The following is a 23,349-nucleotide window of genomic DNA, read 5'->3' as shown; positions in this document are numbered from 1 at the left end:
GCAGTCACTGCAGGCAAGGAACGCCGCAAGTCCAATGTAGCTCATTTTTGTATGCAGTTAGTGGTCCGTATAGTTAAAGCTATGGTTTTCCCAGTAGTGATGTATGGAAGTGAGAGCTGGACCATAAAGAAGGCTGATCGCCGATGAATGGATGCTTTTGAATTATGGTGCTGGAGGAGACTCTTGAGAGTGCCATGGACTACAAGAAGACCAAACCTATCCATTCTGAAGGAAATCAGCCCTGAGTGCTCACTGGAAGGACAGATCCTGATGCTGAGGCTCCAATACTTTGGCCACCTCATGAGAAGAGAAGACTCCCTGGAAAAGACCCTGATGTTGGGAAAGGTGGAGGGCCCAAGGAGAAGGGGACGACAGAGGACGAGATGGTTGGACAGTGTTCTTGAAGCTGCTAACATGAGTTTGACGAAACTGCGGGAGGCAGTGGAAGACAGGAGTGCCTGGTGTGCTCTGGTCCATGGGGTCACGAAGAGTCGGACATGACTAAACAACTAAACAACAGCAATAGTGGTTCCCGATGAGGATACATTTCTACCCATGGCAGATGTTACTTTTAAGTTCAGTGAGATAACTGGATGACTACTGTAATGTCTGTATTTAGATCATGGGTAGGGAATCCATGGCCCTCCATACATTGCTGGACTGCAACTCCCATGATCTCTGGTAGCAACAGATGGGGGCTGTCCAACAATGTCGGAAGTCCACAGGCTCCCAACTCCTGATTGAGATGCATATTTGCATTGCCATGGACATTGATTTCCCTTGCTTGATTTGGGTGATTCAAGTAACTGCTGGATAGCTCAGAGCGTAAAGCACGAGACTCTTAATCTCAGAGTTGTGGGTTCGAGCCCCTCATTGGGCAAAAGATTCTTGCAGGGGGTTGGACTAGACTCTCATGGTCCCTCTACAATTCTATGATTCTAAGTCTAAACAACCACCTCCTAGTGTGATTGCTGTACCCAGCTCCTTAAAAAAGTAAAAATAAATCATGGTCATATTCCTAACATACTGAACAATAAGTATGTAATTTTGTGTAGAAATAAAACCGAGTTGCCTTAAACAAATTATGCTTACAGTAGAGTTTAATGCTTTTGTGAATCTTAGAATTGGTTGGATTACTAAATCCTTGGTTGCTAAAGGTTAAGTAACTTTTTCTTGAAATAATTGTGTGAGATTGTGCCCTTGGCAAAGTTCTACCAAATTCAGTTATCCACATAATCACAAGCAGGACTCAACAGGAATGTTGGACAAGATTCTCCTCAACAAAGTTACATGATTAACCAATTCCACTCTATATTCTTTTCATGAAATGTGAAAAGAAAATGTGATTTCTTCCCTTTCCCAAATAGGAACCAGCTTTAACAGTGCAATCCCATACCTGTCTATTCAAAGGTGAACTCAATGGACTTACGCCCATGTAAGTGATGATGATTAAGAGTTAACATGGAACTTGATTCAGTGTTCGGTTAAGCTTCCAATTTGTGTATTACCTCCAAACACTCATGAGTAAATGTGTGCAGAAGATTAAAAACCCATGGAAAAGTTTGTTAAATAATTTTGGCGCTTTCTTGACAGCACTCCTGTTTTGTAGCTAGTATAATGCTCTGCTTAGACCTGGGTCCTACTGTTATATGTTTGTGGTTGGGCTAGATCAGGGGTCAGCAACCTGTTTCAGCCATGGGCCAGTCCACTGTCCTTCAGACCATGTGGTGGGCCGGACAATATTTTGAAAAAAATAATAATGAACGAATTCCTATGCCCCACAAATAACCCAGATATGCATTTTAAATAAAAGGACACATTCTACTCATGTAAAAACACACTGATTCCTGGACCGTCCGTGGGCTGGGTTGAGAAGGTGATTGGGCTGCAACCAGCCCCTGGGCCTTAGGTTGCCTATCCCTGGGCTAGATGTTATCTTAGGGTCCCTTGCAGTCATGTGATTTTATAGCTGTGAGACTACAATCTGTGGAAGAGGATAACTGCAAAGAAAATTATCAAACCCGTTTCTTTGCTAAGGAAAGGAAACACTGGGTGACTTTTCCGGTGGGTCAACAGTTCTTTAAAACAAGGAGCCCCCCTCCCACATATACACAGAGAGTTCAGGTTTTTAAACTTTGGCATGTATAGTTTCTTTGAATTGTTCAAATATCAAAAAATCTCATATATTCACATGAATTAATACAGCAATAAGAATTCCTTTAGGCACTTCTTCAGGATTTTGTGGCAAAAAAATAAAATAAAATAAAAAATGTCACTGACCCAATTCCAACCCAACATCAATTTATCTCAAAAGATGTCATTTCTAATTTGCTTAACACCTTAATTAAATGAAACTGGCTATCTTGCCAAAAGACTAATAACGGCGAATATCTTGTAAGAGATTTCTTTTGATAATGAGTTCTGGAAGTGATTAATGCTTACACATATGTAAACATTTTCACTATGTCATTAGCCGCTGTGGTGCTAATTTATACAGATTAAGGCAGGGAGGCGACTATGGATTTACATTGCATGAGTAATCTATGTAAGACAGGAACAATATTTGAATTAGGTGAGAAGGGAGATTTTAATTCCCCCCTTCTAATTCCTAATCTTTTGATGCTATTTATTACAAATATATAAATGGTAATTTCTAATAATATTATACGAAGTTAAACAAGGCAGTCGTTCCAGGCAGAATGCAGCCCGCACCTCAGTCAGGGGTTCCTTTTACAAAGGAAGATGTACCTGCTCTTGTTTCAAGATTATCTTTTGATTCCATATTATCAGTCCAATGTAATTGAGATGCAGAAAAATATATAATGTTATGCAATCTGATGACATGCAGATTCAAAGGCTGCTCTTACCAAAATTGGCAGCTGTGAAGTTATCACTCTGTGCCTTCTGACGTCTCTGTTCTATTGTTCTTGTAGTCGAAATACAAAAGAAACAACTCTGGTTGGGAAGGAACAGATTTCCAAGTTTCCACCTGAACAGGATCCCCATTGTTTCCTAATTAACCGTGCCTTATTAAGCCTTCCAGCACAAGGGAAGGGAAAGCTGATAGCAATGTATCTATATTACTCATTGTAGATTGTTATCCCTGTAGGGTGTTGTGGTTTGTTTGCTTTTTTGGCTTGCTTGCTTGTTTGTTTCAAAATTAGTCACCAAATCTAATCATCTTAAACTACCATCAGTAATCCATACCAGAAATGGTGTTCTGTGTGAAACCTTTCTGTAGGAGAGCAATGCAACTGATGTCTGTGCTGGTGGCAGAGTATTCACATCTGATGATGCTTGTGGAACTGTATACATGGCCTTGTTTTGAGTCACTATCCTGGGGTGCCCATACACTCAGCAACAGGTGTGCAGCCTTCTGTTACATTTGCAGTTCTGGGATCAGGAAGAGCGTGTGCCTGCAACATCTACCACATCATCATCATAGAGATTTGGCTTGTTGCATAATATTGTTTGGCCCACTCATGAGATCCTTGAATGACGATTCTTCTTAAGACAGCCCAGACTTTTTACATAAATCCACTTACAACAGCGCGACAAAGTAGGCCAACATTCCAACCTCTCACGCTGTGGGTGGGTGTTGAGGATGAGAAATCATGGGTTTCAAAGGGCCATGCCCTGTAAATTTGGGACAGAGGTGAGATCTGAACTGACAATGTTCTGGCTCACACAGTTTGGTGGAAATTCAGGTGTGGTCCAGGAATTTGTAAATTGCTCCAGTGTCCACAGGGATACAGCTGTGGTGAGGAGGCAACATCAGATTGTGATTCCAAATAATATCGCACCACATTCCATTCTGTCAGCCACAACTTGCTTGTCAACCGTTCAGGGTGGGGGGCAGAAGGCCGGGCCAGTTTTTTTACAATTAGGTCAGCTTTGAGTGGGTGTGTATGACAGAGTTCTTTGAGCAGGGCCATCTTAAGCATATGCGGCGCCGTGGTGCAAAGCTCCTTCCAGCACACAAACACACACACCCCTGTTCCCCAGAGTTTTTAAGGGAGGATGGTGCTGCTGGCGGGGCTGGAGGAGGTGGGCAGCGGCTGGAAGGCGGTTCCTCTGATGGAGAAGAGGCGGAGACTGGACGCGGCGCCTCCCGGCTCAGCTGGCTGCTTTGTGTCGCGGTGACAGCAGACAGAAGCTCCAGGCGCGGCGCTGCTTCGGCGTGACATGGCGGAGGTGGGCAAGGGTGGCGAGCTGATACTGGGAGGCGCCACATCCAGCCTCCACCTCTTCCCTGGCACCCTCCAGAACTTGGCGCCCTGGCGCCCTGTGCCACTAGCCTCTATGGGTAAGACGCCCCTGTCTTTGAGCAACATACAGACATCAGAGAATGTGCTTGTGGAGCCACATGGGAGGGTGGAAGTAGTTGTGTGTCAGGTGAACAGGCAGTGAAATGAGATGTTAGGTCACAATGGTTGTTACTTTGTGGCAATATAGTTATCAACAAAGCACTCCGGTGTCATGGACTGGTTGGATGTAGAGGAATGGTGGTAGGAAGCAGCTGAGGAACCACCAAAGGAAGAAGGTTCAGAGCCCAGGAGTGGTGGTGGGACAATGATGAGTGGTCAGAGGGAGAAAAGGGAGAAGACGGAGAAAAGCAGGTGTTGGAAGCTGAAGATTTAACAAGGCTTAGTGAGTTGGGAGAGTCTCTAGCAGAGAAAAGTCCAGAATCAGAGGCAGAAACTAAAGCAGGGGAGTGGGAGGAGGGAGGCCAAAAGGCAGAGATGAATCAAACAGATGAAGAGTCACAAGTATCTTCCCCTTCTGCTGCGACAAGCTCCCCTCTCCACTTGTCTCCCAGAACCAGTAGAGGCATGAAAAGGGCGGAGGAGAAATTGGCTGCAAGCAGACACAGTCTATGATTGCTTGGGGAAAACCCTGGAGAGGAGGGGACTTTTGAAACCTCCCCACTGTGATGGCCTGGGAATCCGATTCAGAGGCTGAACCGGAGGAATCCCAGCCTGCACAGGAGTCCCCGCCTCCAGGGCCGGCTGAACTGGGGCAGGGCCTTGTTTCTGAAGCGCCTGCACCTGTGCAGGATCCTCAGGAGCAGGCACCAGGTGAATCCACTCTGGCTCTGGAGGTGGTTGTGGACACAGTGCCTACAGGTGCGCCTCTCCCAGCCCTGTCAGGGGAAGGTGAGTCTCCCCCTTGGTCCAGTGCAGAGGCTCAGGGCAGAGAGGCAGAGGGAACTGGTTTCTCCCAGGAGGAGTGCTCGCCTTAAGGCCAGGAGAGGCGGGTCTCCTGGGGGCCGGGACTGCCCCTGGCCTCAGAGAAGATAAAGGCCAGTCAGCCCGGTCCCAGGTTGCAGGAGCAACGTCGTTGAAGAGCTGCTTCGGCCAGCACCCAGTCCTGTTCCTCCAGAGTTCCTGTCCTTGCCCGGCTCCTTGCTTTGGACCCCGCTTCGCCCGTGGAGGACTGTCTGCCAACCCTCGACTCAGGTCCTGGACCTCGCCCCACGGTAAGCTCCCCCCGGGACCAGCACACCCACTCAGCCAAAAAGTTAACTGGGTGACCTAGAGTCAGTAACTGCATCTCAGCCTAGCCTACCTGCCAGGGTTGTTGTGTGAGGATAAAAATGTGGAGGGTGAAAACCATATAGGCCATTTTGAGCTCCTTGGTGGAGAGCATCAATCAATCAATCAATCAATCAATCAATCAATACTAATCCCTGAACAACTAACAAATGAAGCTGTGAGCTCAGCTGAAGATGGAGCATAGTCAGCTGAGCACTTTGAGAGATTACAAGGTGCAGGTACACATGTCCTCTGTAGTAAAAACAGTTCTGTTGAGCTTTAGTGGCTGTGGTAGATTTACGGGAATAAAACAGTGGGGGAAGCAATGCGCTAAATTTTCTGGTGGCAGCACCTGAGCACACAAAAGTCCTTTCAAGCATTTCGTTCTGGACAGAATAAATACATGTAGGGAGACGGACTCCAGCCCTACCTATGCACATTCCTTAGCTGCTTGGAAAGAGTCTATATGTACAGCTGAATGTGCAGAGAGCTCTTCCCATGAAACCCTGAATCAGCAAAGTGGAAATTAGCATCATTAGGAGTTCAAATAAATTGCGTGAGTTGGGGCCAAGCTTCTCATTGCCGTGCTGCCCCTGTGCTCCTCCTACCTATAATGAATACCAGAAAAGGGATTCAGTGCCCAGCCATACTTTAGCAATATTGTCATTTTTATAAGTATTTTCATCCCTCACCATCAATCTGCATTTTCTTCTGTGCTTAAACAGTTTGCAGCTACTGCCACAGCCCAGCTCACACAGTGGGAACCTGCCCCTCTCATTGTTAACTATTAAAATCCGTTTTTTAAAAAATGTAAATAACTTCAATGAGATGTAGCTTTCACCTCTGCTCCCAATATAATACAAGAAGAGTTTTGAAAGGTTTCTTTTGCAAAAGTTTGGCACTTCCATACACTGTGCATAGTGTTCAGTAACACAATTTTAACAAGAAAAAATATACACCGTTTGTGAAGCAGGTTTCATCTGTTTGTGAACTTCCGAGAGGAATAACATTTCCAGACACATCTGCACATTGGTTAGTTTGCAAATAGGGCATTTCATAAACATAAGGAATTGGAGTTTGAGTTTTTAGGTGCTTGCATTTTTTTATATTTTTCGGGTCCTTTGCCCTTGGAATCTCTCTGCTACTTTTTAAATACTAATTTAAAAGTCACGAAAAAGGATGCACTTTCTTTCATCGGCACATTATCTTTTTGATTACTGGGCACAGCGATGGGGAGTTGAAGAGTTTCACCTTTGATACCACACAGTCGAAAGTGCGCACAGATCAAACCGCAACAGTATTTCCAGCTCGACTTTTACCTGCAGCAAGAGCCGTCTAGGCAAATAGCCCAAAGCATATTTAGGGCTGCCCTGCAGTCAAGGAGACACATCAAGTGAGCAGAGAGCGTCAAAAATAAGTCAGCTGGAATGTAATTGGCTTGGATCACAAGGCTACGAGACCGGGGCTATTGGTAAACTACAAAGCCGTTTTGACTGTGTTTCCTGCTTCTCTGGCCCTAATGTGAATAATTCCTGTAGAAGGTGATAAAGACGACAGAGGGAATTTCACCTAATGCAGATGGACATCTTAAGGCAGAGAGATCTACCCATCCTTCCAATTAGCCTACTAGGTGCAGCTTGATATAAAGCAGAAACAGAGCCCTGAGGACATGAAGCAAGGCGGGGAGAGGAACACAGCTCAGCATGTTTGTAGGAAATCCAATTATTTGTCTGACGCTTTGAATTCAAAAGTGGATTCCGAAAGTCCTAAAGCAATTATGATTTGCCACTGAAAAGGACTGGCTCATGCCAGCAGCTAAACATTTGCATTGTTTTTGGCTGGCGTTCAGCATTTACACTGCAAGGGCCCTGAAGCACCATCACTTCAGCATGTCGCCAAAGTGATTTTAATTTTTAATAGGGCTATTTTAAACACATTGGTTAAAAAAAAACTATTTCATGGTAGGGACAGAAGAGACCCCCCAAAAAAACTTTCTTCAGCTTTTAAAAAATGATTTCATGAAAGCTGAATCGAATCTCCATCTAGGAATGTTTGATACGTGCATTTAGCACCTGAGGATAGTCTTTTTTTGATATTTAAGATGGAATATTTGACCGTTTTAATAGTTGACATGCAAGGGACGATAGCATTTTACAGCTGACATGCCATGGCATTTGATACAATTTCTGCAGCTGGGGCCCCTGGATCTCTGGGCTACAGCACCTGTTGGGTTTCTGTTCCTCTCACTGTGCAGATATTGTGTAGGATTGGTTCATCACATGTCTGTGTTATGCATTCCAGCACCGACTGTTGGAATCACGGGAGCGGATGTTTACTGCACTCTGTTTCCGTTTGTTTTTGCTTTCACTTCTGACTTCTCTCCGATGAAGACCAGAGAGAGGTGACAGGGTTTCTTTTCTTCTAGGTAAAGGTAATGCGACCCCTGACCATTAGGTCCAGTCGTGACCGACTCTGGGGTTGCGGCACTCATCTAACTTTACTGGCCAAGGGAGCCGGCGAACAGCTTCCGGGTCATGTGGCCAGCATGACTAAGCCGCTTCTGGTGAAACCAGAGCAGTGCATGGAAACGCCGTTTACCTTCCCGCCAGAGCGGCACCTATTTATTTACTTGCACTTTGATGTGCTTTCGAACTGCTAGGTTGACAGGAGCAGGGACCGAGCAACGGGAGCTCACCCCGTCGAGGGGATTCGAACCGCTGACCTTCTGATTGGCAAGTCCTAGGCTCTGTGGTTTAACCCACAGCACAAGCAGCTAAGTGCTCACAACCCCAGCCTAGCTCTGACTGCGTTTTATCTTTGCTGGACTCTGGATGTGTGCTCAGTGTCTCCAAGACATGAGTCACTATAAATCATCAGGGAAGGCTGTCAGAACTCCGTAGAGCTGCATGCTGATGTTAGGGATAGGCTGGAAACATTTCTGTCGTATGCCTGGGGGTCGTCCATGCCCCGAGCAGACCTGATGTAATGGTTATGCGCCCAGAGCCATGGGGAGGACACATTCAGCTGAGACTTCCAGACCACTAATGAACTTGTAATGTCAGGAAGGATCCATAGAGCAGGCACAGGCAAACTTGGCCCTCCAGATGTTTTGGGACTACAACTCCCATCATCCCTGACCAGCCAGGGATGATGGGAGTTGTAGTCCCAAAACATCTGGAGGGCCGAGTTTGCCTATGCCTGCCATAGAGTGTTTCACCAGCAGCATTGCCATGGTTACGAGGAAACAAGCACTGACAGGCAGGGCTCTCAAATTTGAGTGGCGCCCTGTGCAACACTAAAATTTGCCCCCCACCATCGCAGACTATCGCGCTCCATTCTACAACAGTAAGTATCCAAACAAACTCCTGTATTGCAAAAGAGAACATCAACAATGTTTAAGCGACACAATGACCATATACATACGTAATAGACAATCTTTATAGAATTCATTCAAACAATAACAAGTTCAAAATGAAATCTTAGTCTCAAAGTCTCTGAAAATCTTTAAATGAAGCGAGGTACCAAACTTTGTAGGGATGCGGGTGGCACTGTGGGTTAAACCACTGAGCCTCTTAGGCTTGCCAATCAGAAGGTTGGCAGTTCGAATCCCTGCGACGGGGTAAGCTCCCGTTGCTCGGTTCCTGCCCCTGCCAACCTAGCAGTTCGAAAGCACGTCAAAGTGTAAGTAGATAAATAGGTATCCACTCTGGCGGGAAGGTAAACGGCATTTCCGTGCGCTGCTCTGGTTCGCCAGAAGCGGCTTAGTCATGCTGGCCACATGACCCGGAAGCTGTACGCTGGCTCCCTTGGCCAATAAAGCGAGATGAGCGCCGCAACCCCAGAGTTGGCCACGGCTGGACCTAATGGACCCTCTACCTTTACCTTTACCAAACTTTGTACGATGAAAGATGAGCTGAGCTTTATGTATTCAGCAAATATAATGTCCAACACTGAACAGAGATTCCAGATATTGACTGCTGTTTCATAGATCTTCATCAGCGTGATGGGAGAATATAGAATTGTTTCATAAGACCATCTTATTTCAAATGAATATATGTAAATGAAAATATCAAATGCTGTGGAGCAGTGCTCATGTAATAATGTAGTCACTGCTGTTATTGTTTGAAGGAATTCTATAGAGATTGTCTATTACGTAAGTAAAAGAAAAGAATAAGGGAAAAATTCGATAAAATTAAGTTTTGTTAGGATTTGCTGAAATAATTTTGGAAATTGGGATGTAGAAAGGGGAGGTATGGGGAAGTCGATGAAGTAAGGCTTAAGAAAAAAAAAGGATATGAAATTATACATGTTTGTTTGTGTGTTTGTTTGTTTGTTTGTGTTTATAAAAACTTTGTAAAACCAATAAAAATTTCATTAAAAAAAGAGATTGTCTATTACGTATGTATATGGTCATTGTGTTGCCTAAACATTGTTGGCGCTCCATTCTACAGCATTGATGTTGTGCCCCCTGAGATGCGGCGCCCAGTATGGCTGCACTAGTCATGCTACCCTAAAACCACCTCTCTTGAGAGGTTTCCTATGATGAGGAAGCGGGAGGTGGACCCTGGTGTTACATTACCTTGGTGCATTGGGACTAAGGCTGGGTTATTATGTTATTTGGGTGGCCAGCAAGCCACACCAGTGCTCAGTAGCAGCCAGCAAGATGGGGCGAGCGGTTTCCAAACGCTGCACATTTCTGCCGGTTACAAAGGGGGTGGGGGCAAAGCCCCAGGGAGCTCGGCATAACACAGACCAACAGCAGAGCCAATCCTGCATTTTCCTCCATTGCCGGGGGTTGGACTAGATGGCCCTTGGGTTCCCTTCCAAGTCTACAATTCTATGATTCTATAATCCTCAACCCATCTGAAAAGCAGGGATACAGATCAGGGCCTCCCTTTCTGATCTAAGGTATCCGAGAAGAAATGCATGTACAAAAGTCACCACATATAGATCCTGTTTAGCTGCTAGGGAGAGCCATACATACAAGCAAGCTTTCCTGTATGTGTCACTTGTTAGGTTAGAAACCAAGAATGTAAACCTGGTGCACTTGCGCATTAATGTCTATCTGCCTGGCATTGCCATCCACAGTTTGGCATGCACAGGTGTCTTTTTCAAGAGCAACGGGAGGTGAATCTAGCCTGACCACAACATTGCAGACATCAAGTGAAAAACACGTATCCCTGAATTCCTCCATAAATACGTTTCTTTCCTGCTTTCTTTCAGGAAAAAGAAAAGAAAGAATTTGTGATATTTTCCCAAGTATCGCTCTCCCATGTTCTTGCCTTTAGGCATCCTTGAAAAGGTTCATGTGATGTCTTTTCCCATGTAAATTACTTGCTGTTCTCTTAATATTTTAAAGCTGCTTTGCTTTGTATAGTCTGGAAGAGAGAAAAAAGATTATAAAATTTAATTACATTATTTTGATGATGATGATGGTGACAATTAGCAGCAGCAGCAGGATAGTGTCAACAGATAAGAAATGGTGTGACTTTCTTATCATGTTTCCAAACCACAGGTTATTGCTGCATGCTCTGCTATGCACCTGTTGAAGATAGCCAAGTTTCTCCATGATTTTAATCATTCTGGATGACACCCAGCATGACCCAGATCTGTCATCCTGAGGTTCAAAATATTCTGTTGCCTCGGCTGCATGAAAGTGGCTATTGTTTATTCAGAGAAAACACCACATTCTTTTCCATTTCCTTGTGCGTCTCACAACGTGAGTGACTACACTTATTTCAGTGTGACCAATAATAAGATAGTTTCCAGTCTGAATGGCAGAGGTCATAATCACCATTTTCGTGAACTGTTCTTCTTTGCACATATCTGCCTTATATTTAAGCAGTCTGCCCTTACTGTAGCAGTTTTCATTTGGCAGAAGTTCAGGTTGATTTACTTGTATCATTAACCCACGTCAGATCACCTGCCGAATTGATAACTATTTCACAAAACCAAACATAACCTTCTGAAAGCCAGCAGAAATTATTTTGAAGGGTTTTAACGTGAAGACTGATGTGAGCTTCTTCTGTAAAGCACTGATGTATCTTGAGAACATGGAGCCAGTGGTAAAAACTAAGAAATGAAAGCTAGGAGCTAAATGGCAACTTAAACCTAGGTTATGGTTGCAACAACAGAATGTCTAGGTGAGCTTTTTTATGACAAGAATACAAAGCTGAAAATGAATGAACTGCAGCTAAAAATCATGGTCATTCATACTCTTAAGAGGGTCTCTTCTCCAGTCTTCAGAGAGTAGCTGGAAGTGGGGAGGCAGAAAAAGGCGCTCCTTTTCTTCCACTCTGCAGTTTTAATCTGAAATCTTAGGCGCAGTACTGCGCCCAGAGCTAAGAAACTGCTGACACTAATGAAATTCCCTGTCGCAAATTGTGCCTAGAACAATGGGAGTTTTGAACACTGCATGGAGCCATAGGGTACACTCTTATAAGCCTTGTCCCATCTGCACTATACATTTAAAACAGTATCATACCACTTTAAACGGATATGGCTTCCCCCAAGGTTACAGACTCCGCTAACCCAGAAATAGTACCTCTAGTTAAGAACTTTGCTTCAGGGTGAGAACAGAAATTGCACAACGGCAGCAGTGGGAGGCCCCATTAGCTAAAGTGGTACCTCAAGTTAAGAACAGTTTCAGGTTAAGAAAGGACCTCCAGAACGAATTAAGCTCTTAACCCGAGGTACCACTGTAGTTAAGAGTGCTGTGAGAGTTAAGATATGATGTTGAATTCTCAGGACTCATCTTCTTGCTGACAGAGAGATCTCAGGTTCCCAGGAGTGAGCAGTCAATTAGCCTAGACCCTCAAATGGAAACATCCAACCTTTTCCTTGCCTAATGCAAACTTTTCTGCGTAGTATTTTAAATACTATATATTTCTCCCTGAGAAATTTTCTTTCTGCTGGGATTAACATAGAGAAGCTTATTTTTAACTATGGCAGATCTTTTCACCATGTGAGCAATCATCTACGGTCTTGAAATGATGCCACCCAAGCAGATATTGCCTGTGAGGATTGCACCAGAGTGTGATCATCTCTGCATCTTTGAAGCCACATTCTGATGGATCACATGAGATTAGTAAAGACAAATATGACATCATATAATTCAATCCGTGCTGAGTAAGGTAATGCAATATGACATCCATAATGGATCAATTAGACTTCCTCTCTAGGTTAGGGTGCCTACTGTCTTTTGAAGTAGAAAAGAGCTACAGCAATAGATGTAGAGGAGGGAAACAGAGCCCTGATCCGTAGCATGAATCTTACTTACATATTCTGTTGAAAAATATCGGCTGATGAAGACTATTGCGAAACAGTAGTATCATTCTGGAGACACTGTCCTTTTGATACGTCTTCCGTTGAAACTTTTGAAAAACTTTTGCGAGACTTTACTTTTGAAACTTTTGAGACGTCCTGGTGGGGATGTGATAAAATTAAAAATTTTGGGGGAAATATACATGAAGAACTGAAAAAAAATGTTTAAAACAACAATTGGTAAGAAGCCGGAAACATTCCTTTTAGGAATTATAACAAATGACATCCCCAAAGACATGAAGAGAATCTTTTTATATGCAACAGCCGCCGCAAGGTTACTGATTGCAAGAAATTGGAAATCAGAAGAAGTACCAACATTGAAAGACTGGCAACCTATTTTTTTTGAAATGATTGAATTAGCAAAAATAATGGCAACAAGTAGAATGCAATCTAATCAAAATCTCAAACAGGAATGGAAATGTGTAGAAGAATACATGACCAAAAGATGCTCCAACAAGAATTTATTGATATGTTTAGACTGATTTCACAAAGTTAAGTTAAGTTAAGCAGATATATAAGAATGAATGTTTAATTATTAAGATACAAAAATACAATCTGAATAATAAAGTTACAAAATAATAACAAGGAAGTCACGCACAGGTGGAGGGAAGACTCAGGGCAAGAAATAAGAAATCAGTAATTGTTGGTACATAGTGAAATGTGAAAATGTGAATTTACAAATATAATGTATATGTATCATTATGTGAAGATTTCATATATGTATTGCAACATTAATATTTTATTTTTTTAAAAAAGAAACTTTTGAGACATCTTCTGTTGATACTTTGTGAGACTATTGTGAGACTGTCCTTAGACATCTGTTCTGAACAAAGGGCTTGACGGGCCTCGCTACCACTCTGTTATATTGTATAAATGAACTTTGATTGGCTTACGCCTATAATTTCAATGATATCATTATTTTATTATATATTTTCTACTAACTACAGTATCACCCTACGTGTTGTCTTTGTATTGTTGCAATCAGTTCTTATTGCAACACAGGGGTTTGTTCTTGGAAAATCCAGGGCTGTCTTAACCCACTCTGGCCTAATCCTGAGTCAATCTGATTTACTAGGACGCTAGTTTAAATCTCACTTGTGTTGTGAACTGACTGCTCTCAGCATCTCTTCACCACCTGCAAACTGCTGAAATGTGTTAAGAAGAACTTCCTTTTGAATGTCAGGCTGGGTATCACGAGTGCAGATAGTTTATAGCACATGGGGCTATGGAGAATTCTCTGAAAGAATATGTCAGACTAAAAGGATATGTATTTAAGGTCTGGGGGGAGGGAGGCACGATAGTAATTGATGTACATCGCCACCAGAACTATGAACTATTACTATGTAGTCTGACCCAAGGCAAGTTCCCCTTCCTCAATAAAAGCTGCATTCCATGCTAATAAAACAACTCAGAAACACCCGGTCAGTTTGCTTCAAATTCATGACTTAACTGACACAGTAACTGATCATTCATCAACGCTGTCTATGGCATAAGAGGAATGGTCTGCCCCCCTCTCAGCGCTTACACATGGGACAAGCAGGACACATAAGCACATAGACTGCACTCTCACCCACCCCACTCCCCAATTTTCCACAAGACTAGAGGTCCATATTGGGCTCAAAGGAGTTCCTGCGCCACAAAAGGAGCACTGTGTGTTGTAGATTACCACTGTACTGAGTGCTGTCTGTTCTCATTTCGTTCCAGTTGTGTTTCAGAGAACTATAGAAGGTGCCTCTGATTTTGCATGTATAGTGAAAGCCCACAGAGTGGCAAATTTACCGTATTTTTTGCTCCATAAGACACACTTTTCCCCTCCTAAAAAGTAAGGGGAAATGTGTGTGCGTCTTATGGAGTGAATGCAGGGGGGAGGCAGGCAGGGAAAGCCCCCAAGAGCCGCACACAAGCTCCACGCGGCTCTTGCGGGCTTTTCCCCAGGATGGAAAAGGACTGACGCGGCCAGTCAGTCCCTTCTCCCTTCTCGTAGAAAGGCCCACAGGAGATGTGCGCTCCTTAAAGGGTGTGCGGCTCCTGTGGGCTTTTGCGGGAGGTGGGGGTATTGCCATAGCCGCACGCAGCCTTTCCCAGCCAGAGAGGTTGCACGGGGCTAAAGAGGAAGCCAAGACAGCCAGCGGGATCCATCCCGCTCGCAGTCTTGGCTTCTTTGCTCTTTGGGCCTGGGGGGGGGGACGGGACCCGGGCTTCCCTCGGCAGCCCCGAGAAGCTCTGGGAGAAGCTAAAAACTAGGTGCGCCTTATGGTACGGTGAGCCTTATGGAGCAAAAAATACAGTAGCACAGAACTCTGCTCTCTGGGTTTTTTGTCTTTTTCAGTTTCTTAGGCCTTTCTGGCTAGGAAGGTAAACTTGAAAGATCAATAACATCTAAAATCTCAGCAGCTCAGAGGGTGGCAGAATAAGATTTCAGTTTGGGGTAGGGCTGCATAACTTCTTGCCCACAGAATAAATAGTGCAGTGTGCATATTAAATAAAAGTAGGCAATTTTGCATAATTTAAACTTGTCACTGAACTTATATTTCCTTGGCGCAAAATATGGATTTCCTCTCCCGAGTGTACTTTTTTTTTTAAGGCCTGTACCAGCTTTGATACCAGCCAGGATTAGTCACTTTTCAATCCCATTGATTTCAATGGCAGGATAAAGCAGAAATATTAATCTCGCCTATGAAAAATCAATGAGGCTAAAGAGTGACTTTGAAGCGTGCTCAAGGTCTTCAGTCTCTAGGCCCAGTTTGGTTTGCAGAATCTTATGCTGCAGCACTGTTGGAACGAAATGCACCTGCTCAGTTCCTGGACGAGAGGCTGAGATCCTAAAGAAAAGGTGCTCTCAGATTATTATTAGACTCAGATGATTCACAGTCCTGTAGATTAATTTCCCAGTGCAGATAAAACGCCAGCAGAGCACAGAGATGTAAAAACTCCTCACACCCTCTCTGTGTAGGCTAGTGAAAATATTGAAATACCTTTTTGAGGGGAGGTTGGGATTAAACTACTTTAATTCGTTGCTGCAGAAATATTCCAAGAAAGTGTCACCATTGTGGTTACAAAATTTGGCCTTGTGTCCTACTCTACAGAGAACAATCCTTTATTTTGTCCAGTCCAGGTCTGCTTCAAAGATGAAGAACTGTAAAGGAGAACAGGGTCCTTGAGATGGCCCATTGACACTGAGCCCTCAGCAAGCAAAGTGAGCAGGCACACAGGTCACCAAATCACAGTCTTCCCAATATGCTGAGGTGAGGAATGTGCAGTGATTTAGGCATATTTGCACTTATGCATAAATATTAGCAGACCCTTCAAGTGGGGTCTGCTAGGACTTCCCTATTTTCATTGAACAAATGTTGGAGGGTATGGAATAGGACGGCCTTATTTCCATCGGATAGATGTAGGAGGGGACATCTCTATTTTCATCAGAGAAGTGTTGGAAGGTATGCATTAGACTATAGAAAACTATAGCATATTTTGCTCTTTTTTAAATGAGCAATCAGTTAAGAGGTGAGCTTCCTAACTGATGAAGGTTTCAGAAGGTGCCTAACCCACCCCAACAAACTGTTGGGATACTGCCGGGGAGATGGGGGCATCAGGCAGGCCCCCAGCTGGCTCCAGCCACTGGCCGGCAGCCGGGCGATCACCGGTCTCCCTTGGAACAGCATCAAACATTGAGAGAAGCCTCAGATACAGTGGTGCCTTGCAAGACGAAAAGAATCCGTTCTGTGATTCTCTTCGTCTAGCAGTTTTTTCGTCTTGCGAAGCAAGCCCATTGAAGGATTAGCGGATTAGCGCTATTAGCGCTATTAGCGCTATTAGCGCTATTAGCGCTATTAGCGCTATTAGCGCTATTAGCGGCTTTTAGCGGCTTTTAGCAGCTTATCTGCTGATCGGATCAGCTGATAAGCGGCTTAGCGGCTTAGAAAAGGGGGGAGGGGAAAAAACCAGCAGGAACTTGCAAGACATTGTCGTCTTGCGAAGCAAGCCCATAGGAAATTCGTTTTGCGAAGCACCTCCAAAACGGAAAACTCTTTCGTCTAGCAAGTTTTCCGTCTTGCGAGGCATTCGTTTTGCGATGCGCCACTGTACGTTTAGAGACTCGGCACACTCTATCAGCAGAGTGGATAAATCTCGCACAACAGAAGTGGCGGACAGAGTCATGCGTAAGCAGTATTTACAAGCATTTATTCAGCATAGTTCAGGAACAAAGGAAAACATGTCTGCTTCCCTTCGTCTCCAGCAAAACAGCAGCAATGCAAAAGCTATATACAAACAGAAGTTCCCAGCAGACTGTGCTGGAAGTAAACAGGCATGTGACACACAACAGTCATGCCTGTACCTTTTAAGGTGAAACGGAACTATATCCTAATACAAACATCATTCAGACTTATTCCAGCCCCCTTCCAGATGGATTTCCCAATCAAGACCCTGGATTGCAGCTGACTCTCCTTCTCTATTGCCTTCCTGTAGTTCTGTTCCAGTGCTCCACCCAACTATGGTTCTAATCCACACAGCAGGTCCCACATACGAGACTGCCTAGTGCTCACACACAAAGAGGCGCTTTGTTGTAGTAGAATAAGCACGGTGTACTATCTAGAGAGTTGGCCTACAGCCCAGGAGACCCAGGTTCAAAGCCATGGTCTAACCTACCTCCCGGGGCTGTTGTGAGATTAAAATGTGGGGGGCAGAAACATGTACGCCACTCTGACATCTCTGAAGAAAACGTGGGTTATATATGTGATAGATAAAGGTCGATTGATAGATCAGTGCCAGCTTTCAGGTATTCTCCAAGCAAATTTCGTGAATCTGAATGTTATGAATTTGACAGCAGTGTGTTCCTCAGTAAATGCACGATAAACCTCCCTGGTATAGCCAAAATTAGGAAACTGATGTGGATCTCTTCACAGCATTCTGCAAATTTCTACCTGTGAAAAAAATATTTGAACCTCTGCGTATATGTGTCCAGCCTATCATATCATGGTGTTCTCTGGAGCTGCCAGTCTATGGGTAAATGAGGCTGCTTATTCAAGGGATAGCCTTGGTACATAAAAGCACTTTACACCTATATCTAAATAAATAATTTAGGGAATTATCCAAGGATAAGAGAGGAGGCTTCATCGAGAAGGCGCTTAAACCCTCCGATGTTTTTAGCACATTTATTCAAACTGATGCTGAATAATTAAATAAAGAAGAATGGGTGTTTTATCTTTTATGCATTTTGCATGCAATTGGGTGACTTGCCAGACAATGAGGTTTGGGGGGAAATAATAATGATGCAATATTGAAGCGAGTGCATTTTCCTTTGGGATGAGATATACTCAACACTCCCTTTTATCAAGAAACCAGCCAAATTCCCATTGTTATGACTAGTGGGGAGGACTTGCAGATTGCAAATATTCTCAGGAAAAGTAATGTGTTTCTGCAGGCTCTGCCAGGGCCAGCCTAAGATATTTTTCTACTTGATTCATAGGACTAGGTGGATGAACACACGCCCTCTACATATAGCAGCAAACTAAAAAACTGAAGGTTACTTCAACCCTGGCAATGGGATAATGTCTTCAAAGTCACTTGAAAATAGCAAGCTGATCTAGGGGAATGTTGCCCCCTCCCAGCATCTGCTGCCTGAGGTAATTTCCTTACTTTGCCTAATGATAGGGCTGGGGGCGGGCTCTGTAAACAGAAGCATGTGACCCACCTCTGCAGGATCCCTGTCAGTAAGAGCTGGCCAGCCATGGCATCATAGATGAAAGACAGGTCTTCTACTCAGCAGTACTACCAACGAAGGCGGCTTGCTAACGTTTTTGTCCGAGGAGCCATTCATTTATGTTAGAGAAATTAAACAGGTGAATTCATGGAACACCAATGGATGAAAGCTCCCCTTGCCCTGATCATCCACTGAGAAGCCCAGCCTGCTCTTCTCTATCCTGTCTGTCCTATCCTTTCTTTGCTACATTACCCTGCATGTCAAAATGTCAGAAGAATGTGAGGAGGCTTGGAATTGGCTTTTGACAGCAGTTTTCAGAGTTTACTTTCAACAATGGATACAACTTAGCCCTATCTAAGAATATTTATGCTACTGACTTCAGTTGGCCTTACTTCCAGGTTAGAGGGTGTAGGATTGAAGCCTGAAATGTCTTAATTTAAGTAGAGCTGAAAGGTATATACCGTATTTTTTGCTCTATAAGACTCACTTTTTCCCTCCTAAAAAGTAAGGGGAAATGTGTGTGCGTCTTATGGAGCGAATGCAGGCTGCGCAGCTATCCCAGAAGCCAGAACAGCAAGAGGGATTGCTGCTTTCACTGCGCAGCGATCCCTCTTGCTGTTCTGGCTTCTGAGATTCAGAATTTTTTTTGTTTGTTTTCCTCCTCCAAAAACTAGGTGCATCTTGTGGTCTGGTGCATCTTATAGCATGAAAAATACGGTAATTTGACTGGCTCATAGGACACAATCCCATCAAAGTTAACCACTTGTCAACCATTTTGGTATCAGTTGAGAGATTGAAGCACTGGCATTCTTAGGTTCCCCTAGATCATGTTCAAAACCTAAGAACTTTGAGAATGAATAAGTATTAGGTAAATAAATAATTTGAAGGAAAGCTGGAATATATATGTGAGATTAATTGATAGATACTAGCTGGTATAGAGGGAGGCCCACTCGCAAGATTTCAGGTATTCCCCAAACAAATCTAGGGAATATTAATATGCTTGTCTCTCTACCAAATTCTGCCATATATTAAATGCCAACCACTGAATACTATCAAGTATTAAATCCTATTGTAAGTCATTTTATACAATTTGGGTGCTAAAAATTCCATTACATGTCAGTTATCAAACACTAAAGGTAAAGGGTAAAGGGATCCCTGACCATTAGGTCCAGTCACGGATGACTCTGGGGTTGCGGCGCTCATCTCGCTTTATTGGCCAAGGGAGCCGGCGTACAGCTTCCAGGTCATGTGGCCAGCATGACTAAGCCACTTCTGGCGAACCAGAGCAGCGCACGGAAACGCCGTTTTACCTTTCCGCCAGAGTGATACCTATTTATCTACTTGCACTTTGACGTGCTTTCAAACTGCTAGGTTGGCAGGAGCAGTGACTGAGCAATGGGAGCTCGTCCCGTCATGGGGATTCAAACTGCCAGCCTTCCAATTGGCAAGCCACCCGCGTCCCTTATCAAACACTACTCAACATCAAATATTAAAATCAACTGTGGACATTAATTATATCTCAAAATCAACACAAGAATTCAAACACATGAATTCAAACACATGAATCAAAATCAAATTGCATAGAATATCCAAAAACATTCATGTGTTGAGAAAATATTCTGGGTTAAAATTCACAAAAGAAACGTTTTGATAGGAATACTCTGAAGCATATTAGCCTGAGCTCCAACCAAGGCTCTGATCCAGAAGAACTCAAAATGCATTGCATACGAGGAAGCCTCAATTCTTTCTTTTGAAACTTTTCCTCCACTCATTCCTTCCGCTCTCATGTTTTCCCGCCTCCCTGAGTTAAGGTATCCCAGCACAGGTCATAGCAAAGGCAGCAGCAGGACAGAGCAAAGGCTGTTCACGCTGTTGTATGGTGGAGAGAGACCGCTGACCGCTGTGAGCATCATAAACCTCTCAGTTTGATGATCAACTGTGCAGTAAATTAATTAATCATCATTTTATGCCTCATCAAGCACTTTGCCGAGCCTCTCGACAGGGGGGCCTCTCAATTAGCCAATGGGAAGCAGACTGTTTTGTTTAGCTGGGTGAGTCTTCCATAAACAGGGGAGGCCTTGACAAGCTAATAAATATGTCATCTGTCTGTGTCACTCGCTACAATGTGGCTCCACCTGTAAATGTGTGGGATTCAACCTAAGGGAGGGAGGGAAGCATCATCGACCACTTTGCTGAGATTTAGAATTTGGTGTTGCTGGGAGAATTAAAAGCCAACCTGTGGGCACAGGGAGGCCAATAGGGGCAGGCCCCTCACCAGCTCTGTGTTTCAAGTATCAGGGGATGATTCCTCAAGGAAACCCTTATGGATAGTCCCCACATCAGGCGATGCTCTTTAAATGCACTGCTCTGAGTGTACCGGACAGCTGAAAAGTGGCGGTGTAAATTTGAATGAATAATGGGACACATTCCTACATAGGATTGCCAAGTGGCAGGGGGGTTGGCAACAACACGCCAGGCTTGATCCTGTGCCATTGATATCAAATGTAAGTTTCCCGATGTTGAAAGTATTATTACCGCGGTAATCCATTGTTCCTCCAAGGTTCTTCATTTTATCCTCACAATAGCCCCATGAGATAGGCTACTGAGAGATAGCCAGTGAGCTTCATGGCTGAATACAGATTTTAACCCTGATCTCCCAGATCCTAGTTCAACACTACTCCACACTGCCTTTCACCCCATTGTCTGAACCCCTGTGGTTCCTTAAAGGAAAGACTTTGCATATAAATTATTATTATTATTATTATTATTATTATTATTATTATTATTATTATTATTATTACTGGAAAGTAAAGTGAGATTGCAATCTAAGCATGACATGAAACGTTTTTCCTCTTACCATGGGCTTATTGTACCTCATCTACACACACTTGATCTTAGCCAAAAGGCCAAAAAGTGGGGAAAGGAAGGGCCTTAGCTGAATGGTCTATTTCACATGCTGAAGATCCAGGTTCAATCATCATCAATTCCAGGTAGGGCTAGGAGAGATCCTCTGTCTCAAACCCTCGAGAGCCACAGCCTTTCTGGGTAAACAATACTGAGCTAGTTGGACCAATTCTGATTTGCCACGTAACCCTGTTGCCTTCAACATCATCCTCAGTGCTGTTCCTTGCATTGGATTCCTTTACCCTTCTGCGTTCCGTACAAACTTGTCCCACTTACTTTGCTTGTTGTAATTAACCTCTCTTTGTTCACTTTCTCTTCCTCCATGGTATGGTTGAGTCATTTTAGATGCTGAGTTTACACCAGGGGGTTGGAGCACCTTTACATGCCCAGCTCCGAGGGCCTTCTGGCGGTTCCCTCACTGCAAGAGGCCAAGTTACAGGGAACCAGGCAGAGGACCTTCTCGATAGTGGTGCCCGCCCTGTGGAACGCCCTCCCATCAGATGTCAAAGCGATAAACAACTACCTGACATTCAGAAGACATCTGAAGGCAGCCCTGTTCAGGGAAGTTTTTAATATGTGACATTTTAGTGTATTTTTTATTTTTGTTGGAAGCCGCCCAGAGTGGCTGGGGAAACCCAGCCAGATGGGCGGGGTACAAATAAATAATAATAATAATAATAATAATAATAATAATAATAATTATTATTATTATTATTATTATTATTATTATTATTATTATTATTATTATTATTATAAGTTATCTTCCCACAAGGGCCAACATTCATGCCAAAACTCAGCATCTCCTGAGCTCTGCGAGTGGAGCTTTCTCCTGATTGAAGTCCAGAGTCTTTGAGGACCAGGACATTCACAGGGAAATCAAAATGCTTGTTTATAAAGCTATTGTACTACCAACCTTACTGTATGCTTGTGAAACATGGACCACTTATTAATGTCATCTCCAACTCCTCGAAAGATTCCCTCAACGGTGTCTCCGAAATTTTTTAAACATCGCTTGGGAAGACAGGTGAACTAATGCCAGTGTACTGGAAGAAGCAAAGATCACCAGTGTTGAAGCAATGATTCTTCAACATCAACTTCATTGGACTGGTCATGTTGTGCAGATGCCTGATTATCGTCTTTCAAAGCAACTACTCTATTCCAAACTTTAAAAATGGAAAGCGTAATGCTGGTGGTCAACAAAAGAGGTTTAAAGACCCTCTCAAGGCAAATCTTTAAAAATGTAGTATAAACACCAACAACTGGGAAACACTGGCCTGCAAGCGCTCCAATTGGAGAACAGCCTTTACCAAAGGTGTCATGGGCTTTGAAGACGCTCAAACTCAGGACAAAAGGGAGAAATGCGCTAAGAGGAAGACACACTTGGCAAACCCTCACAGTGATCAACTCCCGCCCAGGAACTAATGTTCCCACTGTGGAAGGACGTGTGGATCCAGAATTGGCCTCCACGGTCACTTACAGACTCACTGTTAAAACCATGTTTATGGAAGACAATCTTACTTGGCTATGAGTGATTGCCAAAGAAGAAAGAAGAAGACGACATGTGAAAAGGCTTCCCTGATGCACTTGGGGGTAGTCCCCTTAAAAGGACCACCAACTTCTGCCCCAAAATCCTACTCTGATGATAGCAAAGCTCTTCCTCCTCTGCTGCTTCACTACCAGCCTTCTTTTTCAAGCCCAAGATAACTGTCTTTGGCTTGCATACATGTGCCTTAGCTACTCCTTATCATTAGAATACACACATCTGCCAAACTCCTTCTATCATCACCTTCAAGGAGATTGAAGGCTCATTTCTCAAGTCTCCACAGCCCCTTTCCTTGTTGGTTGTATTTTCATTTCAAATGGTGAGCCTGCAGTATATATGCACAC

The sequence above is a fragment of the Podarcis bocagei genome, assembly GCF_964188305.1.
Source record: "Podarcis bocagei genome assembly, chromosome: 8".
NCBI lineage: Eukaryota > Metazoa > Chordata > Lepidosauria > Squamata > Lacertidae > Podarcis > Podarcis bocagei.
This window is presented reverse-complemented; position numbering follows the sequence as displayed.